This window comes from Salmo salar, chromosome 04 (assembly GCF_965601325.2).
Source record: "Salmo salar chromosome 04, fSalSal1, whole genome shotgun sequence".
Taxonomy (NCBI): Eukaryota; Metazoa; Chordata; class Actinopteri; order Salmoniformes; family Salmonidae; genus Salmo; species Salmo salar.
In genome coordinates this window covers 70,862,765-70,875,352 of record NC_138294.1, presented here as the reverse complement: position 1 = coordinate 70,875,352, position 12,588 = coordinate 70,862,765, and the positions used below count along the sequence as shown (strand labels likewise).

At 43.4% G+C, this 12,588-nt stretch overlaps 1 protein-coding gene across 2 annotated transcripts in view; it reads right to left on the bottom strand.

The window, feature by feature from the left end:
* Positions 1-12,588, bottom strand: part of pknox2 (pbx/knotted 1 homeobox 2) — a 119,801-nt gene that overhangs the window by 92,367 nt on the left and 14,846 nt on the right. Inside the window, exon 2 of one of the 2 annotated variants that reach the window (XM_014197623.3) lies at positions 3,302-3,389. The exons of the other annotated variant lie outside the window; for it this stretch is intronic. The gene's annotated coding sequence lies outside the window, so the exon portion shown is untranslated. The remainder of the gene's footprint in view (positions 1-3,301; positions 3,390-12,588) is intronic. 2 annotated transcript variants of the gene reach the window in all.

Sequence of the window (12,588 nt, the reverse complement as noted above, 5' to 3'; positions counted from 1 at the left end):
TATGACGTCGTGTGGGTGAGCGGCTTGCTGATGTCACCGTTGTGAACAGAGTGCCCAATGGTGGCGGTGGGGCTATGGTATGGGCAGGCATAAGCTAATGACAACGAACACAATTGCATTTTATTTAAGGCAAATTGAATGCACAAATATACCATGATGAGATCCTGAGGCCCAATGTGAGGCCCTTTTTTTTTTAAGGTATCTGTGACCAACAGATGCATATCTGTATTCCCAGTCATGCGAAATCCATAGATTAAGGCCTAATAAATGTATTTCAATTGACTGATTTCCTCATATGAACTGTAACTCAGTAAAATCTTTTAAATTGTTGCATGTACAAATTACTTCGACTAACATGTACCCTTGCACATTGACTCGGTACCGGTACCCCCTGTATATAGCCTCGTTATTGTTATTTTATTGTGTTACTTTTTATAAAATGTCTTACTTTAGTTTATTTAGTAAATATTTGCTTAACTCTATTTCTTGAACTGCATTGTAAGGGCTTGTAAGTAAGCATTTCACGGAAAGGTCTACACATGTTGTATTTGGCACGTGACAAATAAAATTTGATTTGATGTTGCGTTTATATTTTTGTTCAGAATAGTTTTGGGAACAGAGAAAATGTGCAGAAAATCCATCTCGCTCCATCTCCTCCCACTACCGGCCACTGGGCTTCTTCTCATTGCCATTTGGTGGTGAGTAGAAATGCCAACCGGATGCTTCAGATGTATACATCCGGTGAAACATCTGGCTCATTGTTCTATCTGTGCTATCATCTCATGGCTGCCATTCCACTGAGGAGAGACAGTGGTACCTGGTGCGGATGGCTGCCTCTTCCCTCACACAGAATCCTAGGTAAAAACCTATAAGGACTATCAGAAATGCAGTCAAGCAGCTTGGCGCAAAATAGGAGGAGCGGAAAGAGCAACACAGGCCTCATCCCGTCAACACCCCCCTCCTCTCCTCTCCCCCTGCCTTCGGAATGAAAATGTTTATTTGTCTAAAAAGATCTATACAAACAATCGCTCTGTACGACAGGCGAGATGGTGACTCCAGCCATGAGGAGATTTAATTAGCGAAATCTTGTTAGGTCTAACAAAATCAAGCGTAAGACAATCCTCGGCAGGGCTCCGAAGGATCCAGGCAGGAGAGGAGAGGCGGGAGAGAGGAAGCAGGGGCTGGGAGCGATTAGGGCTGGGATGATATGGAAAAGGGCAGCACCAATGCACCACTGCTGTGGCGGGAAATGGCTCAGAATACCCAGCTGCTTTCACACTCAATTAAAGAGACTTCCCTCTCTTTCTGCCCTCCACCCTCCCTTCTCATCCTATTCCCCCCTTGATAAAAATGAGTTCACCTCACTGCTGTCTGTCATTATAGTGTCATGGTAAAGCCCTCGTCTCGAACTCCCCCCACAGCTTCACTTAGAACTCGTCAACTCCAGTCAATTCCATCCTGGCCCGCTCAGCCATTAAAGACATAAATAGTGTTTTTTAGAGTGAATCTAACTGCTATTAAAAACAAGATGGGAAAAGGCAGCATCCAAACTTTGGGAAATGAACTCCCTGTGAGAAGTAAAGACAACTTAAAAAGTCCAATTTGGAAATACAATTTAGCCGGCGAAATTAGGACTAGGCCTTAAATGATTGATGTTGTGCTACCTCAACCGAACCACGAAGGAGTTGAGTAAATCAAAGAGATTGAACTACTCTTGCATGGCAGTTTGTTTAAGGTAGGAGTTACAATTAATTGTGTGCTCTTAGTCTTAGCCTTTATCATGGAAGATAAAAACACTTGCAGTTGGATCGGAAGAGGCAGTTCAAGAGAATTAGATGTAACAGATGTTAGTCATGCATATACAACACATGTCTAAACACTACACTTAGGCCCTGCTAAATAAACCTCTTCTCTAATGGTGCTGTAAACAAACATACAGTATGTAAACATCAACTTTAACGAAGAAGACTTCAAGAGTTAAGGGTCACACACATTGCACCTAATGTGGATCTCTCATTTTTCTACCGACATTTTCATGAGATTCTATACTGAACAAAAATTAATGCATCATGCAACAAAACAATTTCGAAGCTGTTACTGAGTTACAGTTCATATAAGGAAATCAGTCAATTTAAATTCATTAGGCCCTAATCTATGGATTTCACATGACTGGGAATACAGATATGTATCTGTTGTACATAGATACCTTAAAAACATTCGGGGCGTGGATCAGAAAACCAGTCAGTATCTGGTGTGACCACCATTTGCCTCATGCAGCGCGACACATCTCCTTCGCATAGCTGATCAGGCTGTTGATTGTGGCCTGTGGAATGTTGTCCCACTCCTCTTCAGAGGCTGTGCAAAGTTGCTGGATATTGGCGGGAACTGGAACACGGTGTCATACACGTCGATCCAGAGCATCCCAAATATGCTCAAAGAGTGACATGTCTGGTGAGTATGCAGGCTGTGGAAGAACTGGGACATTTTTAGCTTCAAGAAACTGTGTACAGATCCTTGCGACATGGGGCTGTGCATTTTCATGCTGAAACATGAGGTAATGGAGGTGGATAAATGGCCCGACAATGGGCCTCAGGACCTCGTTACGGTATCTCTGTGCATTCAAATTGCCATTGATAAAATGCAATTGTCCGAGGCTTATGCATGCCCATACCATAACCCCACCGCCACCATGGTGCACTCTGTTCACAACGTTGACATCAGCAAACCGCTTGCCCACACAAACCCACAAACCGCTCGCCTCTAAAACAACATTGGAGGCAGCTTATGGTAGAGAAATGAACATTCAATTATCTGGCAACAGGTTTGGTGGATATTCCTGCAGTCCGCATGCCAATTGTACGCTCCCTCAAAACTTGAGACATATGTGGCATTGTGTTATGTGACAAAAATTCACATTTTAGAGTGGCCATTTATTCCCCCCAGCACAAGATGCACCTCTGTAATGATCACGCTGTTTAATCAACTTCTTGATATGCCACACCAAACAACCAGGATGGAAACACATTTGTGTTAAACATTTTAGAGAAATAAGCTTTTTGTGCATATGGAACATTTCTGGGATCTTTTATTCCAGCTCAAGAAACATGGGAACCAACACTTTACATGTTGCTTTTACATTTTTGTTCAGTGTACATGTAAAATTGGTTTGCAATCGGTTCGCAAATTACATCTGGCACTCTGTTCAGAGGTCCTAAGTACTCTTGGCAGGCAAACACTATTGGTGTGTCCGAGCCATTACTTCCCTATTTCAGGACTGTGAAAAGGTGATGGAAAAACGTACAGTTAGTTTGCCCTCTGCAACGAAGCAGTAGTCAATGTTGTCGTTGTCTGCTCTTCCACGCCTTAGTGTCCGGTCCTCCACACAAAGTCTACAAAACAGGAAATATTGTTGTGTGAGTACACATGTATAAAGCCACTTTTTAACATACAGTATATCCCACATACTGTACACATGAGTAAGCAAAGCATTTTATTGTAATTTTGCAATGATAGTGGTCCAGGGATATTTCTTATCTTTACAGTACTGTCATGAAAATACCCTCATATCATGTGTGTAAATATGTTGAATATAGAATTTCTTGGCTACAAGGACTCTTTGTCTCTGTGAGATAAACTCCTTTGTGCCTAGTACTTCCATAAGCTCTTGGACTCCCCAAGTTTCAAGGAGTTATGGTGCAGTGCAGTCAGTTAATGTGCACATGTAACAGATTTAAGTTCAATCATCCATTTAGGGTTGGGCACATGATCTTTCGCTTGAGCGGCTAGTCGTGTCTCCTGTCAGTGGGAGTGTGGTGGTCCTCCCGGTAGGCTAGCAACTCCAGCAGCTACCTGCTAACACCGGAGCTCTGAACACCCTACGTTTACCAAGATCTGTATTTATTTTTATTTCACCTTTATTTAACCAGGTAGGCCAGATGTATACCATTCTGTATACATCTGGCCCTTCTTTGGACACCGTGTTAACTAACCTCCAAACAAGCTTCAATGCCATACAACACTCCTTCCGTGGCCTCCAACTGCTCTTAAACGCTAGTAAAACCAAATGCATGCTTTTCAACCGTTCGCTGCCCGCACCCGCCCGCCCGACTAGCATCACTACCCTGGACGGTTCTGACCTAGAATATGTGGACAACTACAAATACCTAGGTGTCTGGCTAGACTGTAAACTCTCCTTCAAGACTCATATTAAACATCTCCAATCCAAAATCAAATCTAGAATCGGCTTTCTATTTCACAACAAAGCCTCCTTCACTCACGCCGCCAAACTTACCCTAGTAAAACTGACTATCCTACCGATCCTCGACTTTGGCGATGTCATCTACAAAATAGCTTCCAATACTCTACTCAGCAAACTGAATGCAGTCTATCACAGTGCCATCCGTTTTGTTACCAAAACCCCTTATACTACCACTGTGACCTGTATGCTCTAGTCGGCTGGCCCTCGCTACATATTCGTCGCCAGACCCACTGGCTCCAGGTCATCTATAAGTCTATTCTAGGTAAAGCTCCGCCTTATCTCAGCTCACTGGTCACGATAACAATAACCACCCGAAGCACGCGCTCCAGCAGGTACATCTCACTGGTCATCCCCAAAGCCAACACCTCCTTTGGCCGCCTGTCCTTCCAGTTCTCTGCTACCAGTGACTGGAACGAATTGCAAAAATCGCTGAAGCTGGAGACTTATATTTCCCTCACTAACTTTAAATATCAGCTATCTGAGCAACTAACCGATCGCTGCAGCTGTACATAGTCCATCTGTAAATAGCCCACCCAATCTACCTACCTCATCCCCATATTGTTTTTATTTACTTTTCTGCTCTTTTGCACACCAGTATCTCTACTTGCACATCATCATCAAATATCATCATCAAATATCATCAAATATCATCATCATCAAATACATTTCTTTTTTTTTTAAACATCCTGATTGAAAACAGCAGAGGTGTATTTGGAGGGAAAGTTGGTCAGGATAATATCTATGAGGGTGCCCATGTTTATGGTTTTAGGGTTGTACCTGGTGGGTTCCTTGATAATTTGTGTGAGATTGAGGGCATCTAGCTTAGATTGTAGGACGGCCAGGGTGTTAAGCATATCCCAGTTTAGGTCACCTAGCAGAACGAACTCTGAAGATGGTTCAATGAGGACTGTGTGAGGTACAGGCTAGGGAGCTTGAAGACTGGAGATATAACAGACAGGGGGAGGATGGATGTACAGACTGTAGCAGTTACATGGCTTCTTTGTTTACTTTACTTCAAGAACACTAACAAGTGAAAGAACTAGATAGAAATGGATATAACTGGATTCCACCATATACCATTTAGGTTCAATGTATAAACTAATTTCAGACCAATGCTCATGAAAGGAGATGAGGCTTTTTTAAATAAAATTGGGATGTAGCCTCTAGAGTGGGTTGTTCACTTCACCAACACTACTGTGTCACCGAAGGAAGATTGGGGGGGTTGAAGGGGAGGCATTTCTCAGGTTTCCTCCAGCTACAAAGAAAACATTTTAGCCTGGTCTGTAATCCCTCTAGAACCCTCCCCTAAGCTTCAGGGCCAGCAGTGGCCTTCCTCTCTGGCCGCTCAGCCGCCTGGCCTGCCCAGGCCCAAGAGTCCCCCCAGTCTTCCTCCAGGACGACCCCCCTGGGGCCCTGGACCGGCCTTCCTGTTGACGTCAAAGTGAATTAGAGTGGGGCCGAAGCAGCAGAGGCTCCCCCTGGGGGGCTGGAGGGCTAATCACCGTGTTTCTCACAAACCACAGAGGAAGCAGGAAGCATTAGCATTCCTGCAGCAGCAGACCACCACACCAGCCCCACTAAGGTCTGTCAGCCTGGCTGGCTGGCTAGGCCCCTAAACAGACATGGAGAGAAGAGAGTGGGCCTGCCTGACTTGGGAGAGGGGGAGGTGGGGTGTTTGATTTTTCTCACATTCAGTCACTGTCTCGGTCTCAGAGTCTCAAGGAGTCTGGCACGTCGCCTCATGCGAGCAGGCCTAGCACACATGCTCACACACACATGCACTGTCCCCCAGTCGAGGAATTCTTCATTAAAGCGAACAGTGGGAGGATGGGGTGCTGCTCTCAGGTTACGCTTTGACTTGATTAATGCTGAAGGAATTGGACAAGTTGTGCTTCCTGCGAGTGAGTTTTTATCGCGGCCATGTACAACATTTGCTCTCGAATAACGAGATGCATTCGAATGCTTCAAACTCATTTGCGGCCCCATGTTACGAGACAATCCAGCTCATTTGCTCCACTTTTTTTTACCATTCATTTTGTGGAGTACGTAGTTTGTTATAGTTTCAGTCAAACATGTTCAGAGAAGATAGCATTATTATGCATTCTGAATGTTCAATAAATATCCTATAACCATACACAGACTCAGTACAGAGTGGAATATTCCAGATGGACCTCTTTAAGATCCCCAAACTCTCCTCTTCGGAGAAGGAGGGAGGTCAAGGTGAGCAGGGAGGACCAAAGGACTCATTTCCCACAATCCCTTGCCAGCAATAGCCCCCCAGCTGTTCAAAGCCTGCCATAACAACAGCTGCTCCAAGGTTTAGCGCTTCATGTTACTATGACAACAGTAGACTGATTCATATGCACAGTCTCTCTGTTCTAATAACGAAAGTGGCATTATGCCATAATTTAATTTCCATAAAACAAGAAAAGTTAGCTTGGTTGTTCTACACTAAGACGCAGGGCATGAAGAAGCTAATTCATTTTGTATAATGCCGAGTTCTGTAGCACATGCACCCAAACTCAAAAACCCAATGCATAAACTTGACCCTCCCATGCTTGCAACAAACACCAAACTGAATGCATCTGTATCTATAGAATGAACTCAATATAAAATCCTTACAGTGGTATCTGCACACACACAATGGGACCTAAATCTTCTGCCATGCCTTACAGCTGTACACCAGAATATCACACAGATCACTGTCAAGTAGGATGTACAATTATAAAAGTTTCTTTATTCTGGCCAAACAGGAAGTGAGGTAATTTAGCCATCTATAGGGTGCAATAAGAAACACAGAATGGTACTTCCACATTTACAGTATAAAGCCTATACATTAACAATTCATCTCTTTCCATTATCTTAAAAAAATAATACATATATATATATATATATATATATATATATATATATATATATATATATATATATATATATATGCCTCTACCACTTTTCAAAATGTAATATCACATTAACTATTTAGGTGATGATTATTTCAGGGAGGGAACATATTTTGGCCATAATCAATAGCAGTAATCAAGCATTTTGACAGAAAAAGAACCCTTACAGTGCAAACTATTTCCTCTTTCACCATCACACAGTTTTCGGGGTTCTTTTGAAACACAGACTATGTACTTAACATTTGGAATAGCATAGAATACATTTGCATGTTTAGAAGTTATTCTAAGCTCAACATTTGGGACTAGGCCTACTATCAGGTCAGTATGGCTAAGACTGTTGTTTAAGGATAACAACTGTAGAATTCCAGGGAGTTAAGGAAGCTTTGGATGACAATGGTAGGTATTCCCATAGGGGTAACAGGACACTGCATGGTGTCACGAGGGGTTTAAACCCAACGTTTAACGAGCAAGCAGCTGATATAGGCAGCTGTAGCAGACAAAGCACGGGACACACACGGACATAAACACACATAATACAAACACCGAACGACACCCTATCCACCCTTACATGCACACACAAAACAATACACACATGCATATACAAACACACACACACTGATCCATATACTATACATCCATTCTTTACACCCACAATTTTACTCTCACAAATGCGAGTGAACACCATACAACACATACTACATAATCCATTTAGTTCAACCTGAACAATACTTAAGATAAACCAAGTTGAGTAGAAAAAAAAAGTAATTGTCGTTGTAGCCATTGTCGTTGTAGCCATTGTCGTTGTACTTTTTATTAGTCACTGCTACACTGTCGTGTCACTTGATTATTTCAAACATAGATTTCCCCTCTGCTCCAGTCAGATCTGACAGAAGAAGAACGTTTCACTCCTCTCCTCATGAGCAAACAGGGGGAAAGCCAAACAGGAAAAGGAAATAACTGGCTATAAATATCCCTGAGCAAAGTGATGAGTCAGGTTGGATAAAAAAAAGGAAATACCAAAACAAAATCTACCTCTTTCACTCTATACATCTTATCCTCTTCATAAAGCCCTGAAAACACATTCAATCCATTTAAAACTGACATGCTTCTCCTGTATCGGCAATTGATTCTTTGCATCATGGTCATGGAAGCAACGTTTGTCCAAAGTTTGTAAATTATTCAGTGATTCCAAATAGCTACTTCTATCTCTGTGATGGGCAGATATTTGTTTTTATTTAACCTTGCAGTCAACTAAATAAACTTTATCCAACAAATCTTTAAACCTAACACTTTGATATAGGATCACATAGTCACTAATTTGCAGTTTATACATACAGTGAGGGAAAAAATTATTTGATCCCCTACTGATTTTGTATGTTTGCCCACTGACAAAGAAATGATCAGTCTATAATTTTAATGGTAGGTTTATTTGAACAGTGAGAGACAGAATAACAACAACAAAAATGCAGAAAAACACATGTCAAAAATGTTAGAAAATGATTTGCATTTTAATGAACGAAATAAGTATTTGACCCCTCTGCAAAACATAACTTAGTACTTGGTGGCAAAACCCTTGTTGGCAATCACAGAGGTCAGACGTTTTTCTTGTAGTTGGCCACCAGCTTTGCACACATCTCAGGAGGGATTTTGTCCCACTCCTCTTTGTAGATCTTCTCCAAGTCATTAAGGTTTCGAGGCTGACATTTGACAACTCGAACCTTCAGCTCCCTCCACAGATTTTCTATGGGATTAAGGTCTGGAGACTGGCTAGGCCACTCCAGGACCTTAATGTGCTTCTTCTTGAGCCACTCCTTTGTTGCCTTGGCAGTGTGTTTTGGGTCATTGTCATGCTGGAATACCCATCCACGACCCATTCTCAATGCCATGGCTGAGGGAAGGAGGTTCCCACCCAAGATTTGACGGTACATGGCCCCGTCCATCGTCCATTTGATGCGGTGAAGTTGTCTGTCCCCTTAGCAGAAAAACACCCCAAAAGCATAATGTTTCCACCTCCATGTTTGACGGTGGGGATGGTGTTCTTGGGGTCATAGGCAGCATTCCTCCTCCTCCAAACACAGTGAGTTGAGTTGATGCCAAAGAGCTCCATTTTGGTCTCATCTGACCACAACACATTCACCCAGTTGTCCTCTGAATCATTCAAACTTCAGACGGGCATGTATATGTGCTTTCTTGAGCAGGGGGACCTTGCGGGCGCTGCAGGATTTCAGTCCTTCACGGCGTAGTGTGTTACCAATTGTTTTCTTGGTGACTATGGTCCCAGCTGCCTTGAGATCATTGACAAGATCCTCCTGTGTAGTTCTGGGCTGATTCCTCACCGTTCTCATGATCATTGCAACTCCAGGAGGTGAGATCTTGCATGGAGCCCCAGGCCGAGGGAGATTGACAGTTCTTTTGTGTTTCTTCCATTTGCGATTAATCGCACCAACTGTTGTCACCTTCTCACCAAGCTGCTTGGCGATGGTCCTGTAGCCCATTCCAGCCTTGTGTAGGTCTACAATCTTGTCCCTGAAATCCTTGGAGAGCTCTTTGGTCTTGGTCATGGTGGAGAGTTTGGAATCTGATTGATTGATTTCTTCTGTGGACAGGTGTCTTTTATATAGGTAACAAACTGAGATTAGGAGCACTCCCTTTAAGAGTGTGCTCCTAATCTCAGCTCGTTACCTGTATAAAAGACACCTGGGAGCTAGAAATCTTTCTGATTGAGAGGGGATCAAATACTTATTTCCCTCATTAAAATGCAAATCAATTTATAACATTTTTGACCTGCGTTTTTCAGGATTTTTTTGTTGTTATTCTGTCTCTCACTGTTCAAATAAACCTACCATTAAAATTATAGACTGATCATTTCTTTGTCAGTGGGCAAACGTACAAAATCAGCAGGGGATCAAATACTTTTTTCCCTCACTCTAGGTATGTTTGCTAATTAGGCATTTATTCAGTGTGTGAATAAGAAAACACTGATAAATTGCCAATAATACCTAATAACTTAGCTATGCATATACAATGTGATTCCTACTAAAGCGTTAGCAAATTGCTACCTTTATATTCAGTGGTGGGAGATGTAAAGGGTAAAGCAAAAGGAAGTACAGAGACGGAACATTGGAAAGTAACATTGAAGAGATATGAACTTTGTGGTGTGGTCACTGGTTCGTCAGTTTGTCCTAATGCAGTGCAACTCTAAATGACTTCCATCTTCCATTCTATATTTTCCAAATGGTTTGATTCTAGAAAACGTTATATTACATACGATTAGCACTAAAACATTACACAAACTAGTGTTTAGCAATGTTGTCTACACTAGCGATAACTAAGGCCCTTTGGCTAATAAGACCAAACTCAACCTAGCAGTGCCCAATGGTACATGTCCATTTTACAATCTTTGTCAATACTATTTCACGACATGAAAATGTGTTTAAAATGCTACGTCCATGCAGTTTATGCTATTCCATCACCCTCCACAATCTAATAAAACTGAAGGAGCTCTCTAGCTAGCACACATAACTCGTATGACCTGAACCATGCTCCCCAGGCCCCCACGGGTCTAGTGGGGAAACCAATAGCGCATCATCTGCTCTTTTGCTAACACCAGATCTGAGCACCAGGCCCCAGTCCCCCAGTCTCAGCTTTATAGAAGTAGCTCCAGCCTCAGCTCCACAGAAGTATCTCCAGCCTCAGCTCTATAGAAGTAGCTCCAGCCTCAGCTCTATAGAAGTAGCTCCAGCCTCAGCTCTATAGACGTAGCTCCAGCCTCAGCTCTATAGACGTAGCTCCAGCCTCAGCTCTATAGAAGTAGCTCCAGCCCCAGTTCTATAGAAGTAGCTCCAGACCCAGCTCTATAGAAGTAGCTCCAGCCTCAGCTCTATAGAAGTAGCTCCAGCCTCAGCTCCATAGAAGTAGCTCCAGCCGCAGCTCTATAGAAGTAGCTCCAGCCTCAGCTCTATAGAAGTAGCTCCAGCCTCAGCTCTATAGAGGTAGCTGAAGCCTCAGCTCTATAGAGGTAGTTCCAGCCCAAGCTCTATAGAAGTAGGTCCAGCCTCAGCTCTATAGAAGTAGCTCCAGCTCTATAGAAGTAGCTCCAGACTCAGCTATATAGAAGTAGGTTCATCTCCAGCTCTATAGACGTAGCTCCAGCCTCAGCTATATAGAAGTACCTCCAGCCTCAGCTCTATTGTAGCTCCAGCATAAGCTCTATAGAAGTAGCTCCAGCCCTAGCTCTATAGAAGTAGCTCCAGCTTGACCTCTATAGAAGTAGCTCCAGCCTCAACTCTATTTAAGTAGCTCCAGCCTCAGCTCTATAGAAGTAGCTCCAGCCCCAGCTCTATTTAAGTAGCTCCAGCCTCAGCTCTATAGATGTAGGTCCAGCCTCAGCTCTATAAAAGTAGCTCCAGACTCAACTCTATAGAAGTAGCTCCAGCCTCAGCTCTATAGGAGCTACAGCCTCAGCTCTATAGAAGAAGCTCCAGCTCCAGCTCTATAAAAGTAGCTCCAGCCCCAACTCTATAGAAGTAGCTCCAGCCTCAGCTCTATAGACGTAGCTCCAGCCTCAGCTCTATAGAAGTAGCTCCAGCCCTAGCTCTATAGAAGAAGCTACATCCTCAGCTGTATAGAAGAAGCTCCAGCTCCAGCTCTATAAAAGTAGCTCCAGCCCCAGCTCTATAGAAGTAGCTCCAGCCTCAGCTCTATAGATGTAGCTCTAGCCTCAGCTCTATAGAAATAGCTCCAGCCCCAGCTCTACAGAAGTAGCTCCAGCCTCAGCTATATAGATGGAGCTCCAGCCTCAGCTCTATAGAAGTAGATCCAGCCTCAGCTCTACAAAAGTAGCTCCAGCCCCAGCTCTATAGAAGTAGCTCCAGCTCTAGCTCTATAGAAGTAGCTCCAGCTCTAATAAGTAGCTCTAGTCCCAGCTCTATAGAAGTAGCTCCAGCTCCAGCTCCATAGAAGTAGCTCCAGCCCCAGCTCTATAGAAGTAACTCCAGCTTCAGCTCTATAGAAGTAGCTCCAACCTCAGCTCTATAGAAGTAGCTCCAGCCTCAGCTCTGTAGAAGTAGCTCCAGCCTCAGCTCTATAGACATAGCTCCAGCTTCAGCTCTGTAGAAGTAGCTACAGCCTCAGCTCTATAGAAGTAGCTACAACCTCAGCTCTATAGAAGTAGCTCCAATCTCAGCTCTATAGAAGTAGCTCCAGCTCTATAGAAGTAGCTCCAGCTCTATAGAAGTAGCTGAAGCCTCAGCTCTATAGAAGTAGCTCCAGCCTCAGCTATATAGAAGTAGCTCCAGCCTCAGCTCTATAGACGGAGCTCCAGCCTCAGCTCTATAGAAGTAGATCCAGCCTCAGCTCTATAGAAGTAGCTCCAGCTCTAGATCTATTGAAGTAGCTCCAGCTCAAGCTCTATTAAGTAGCTCCAGCCCC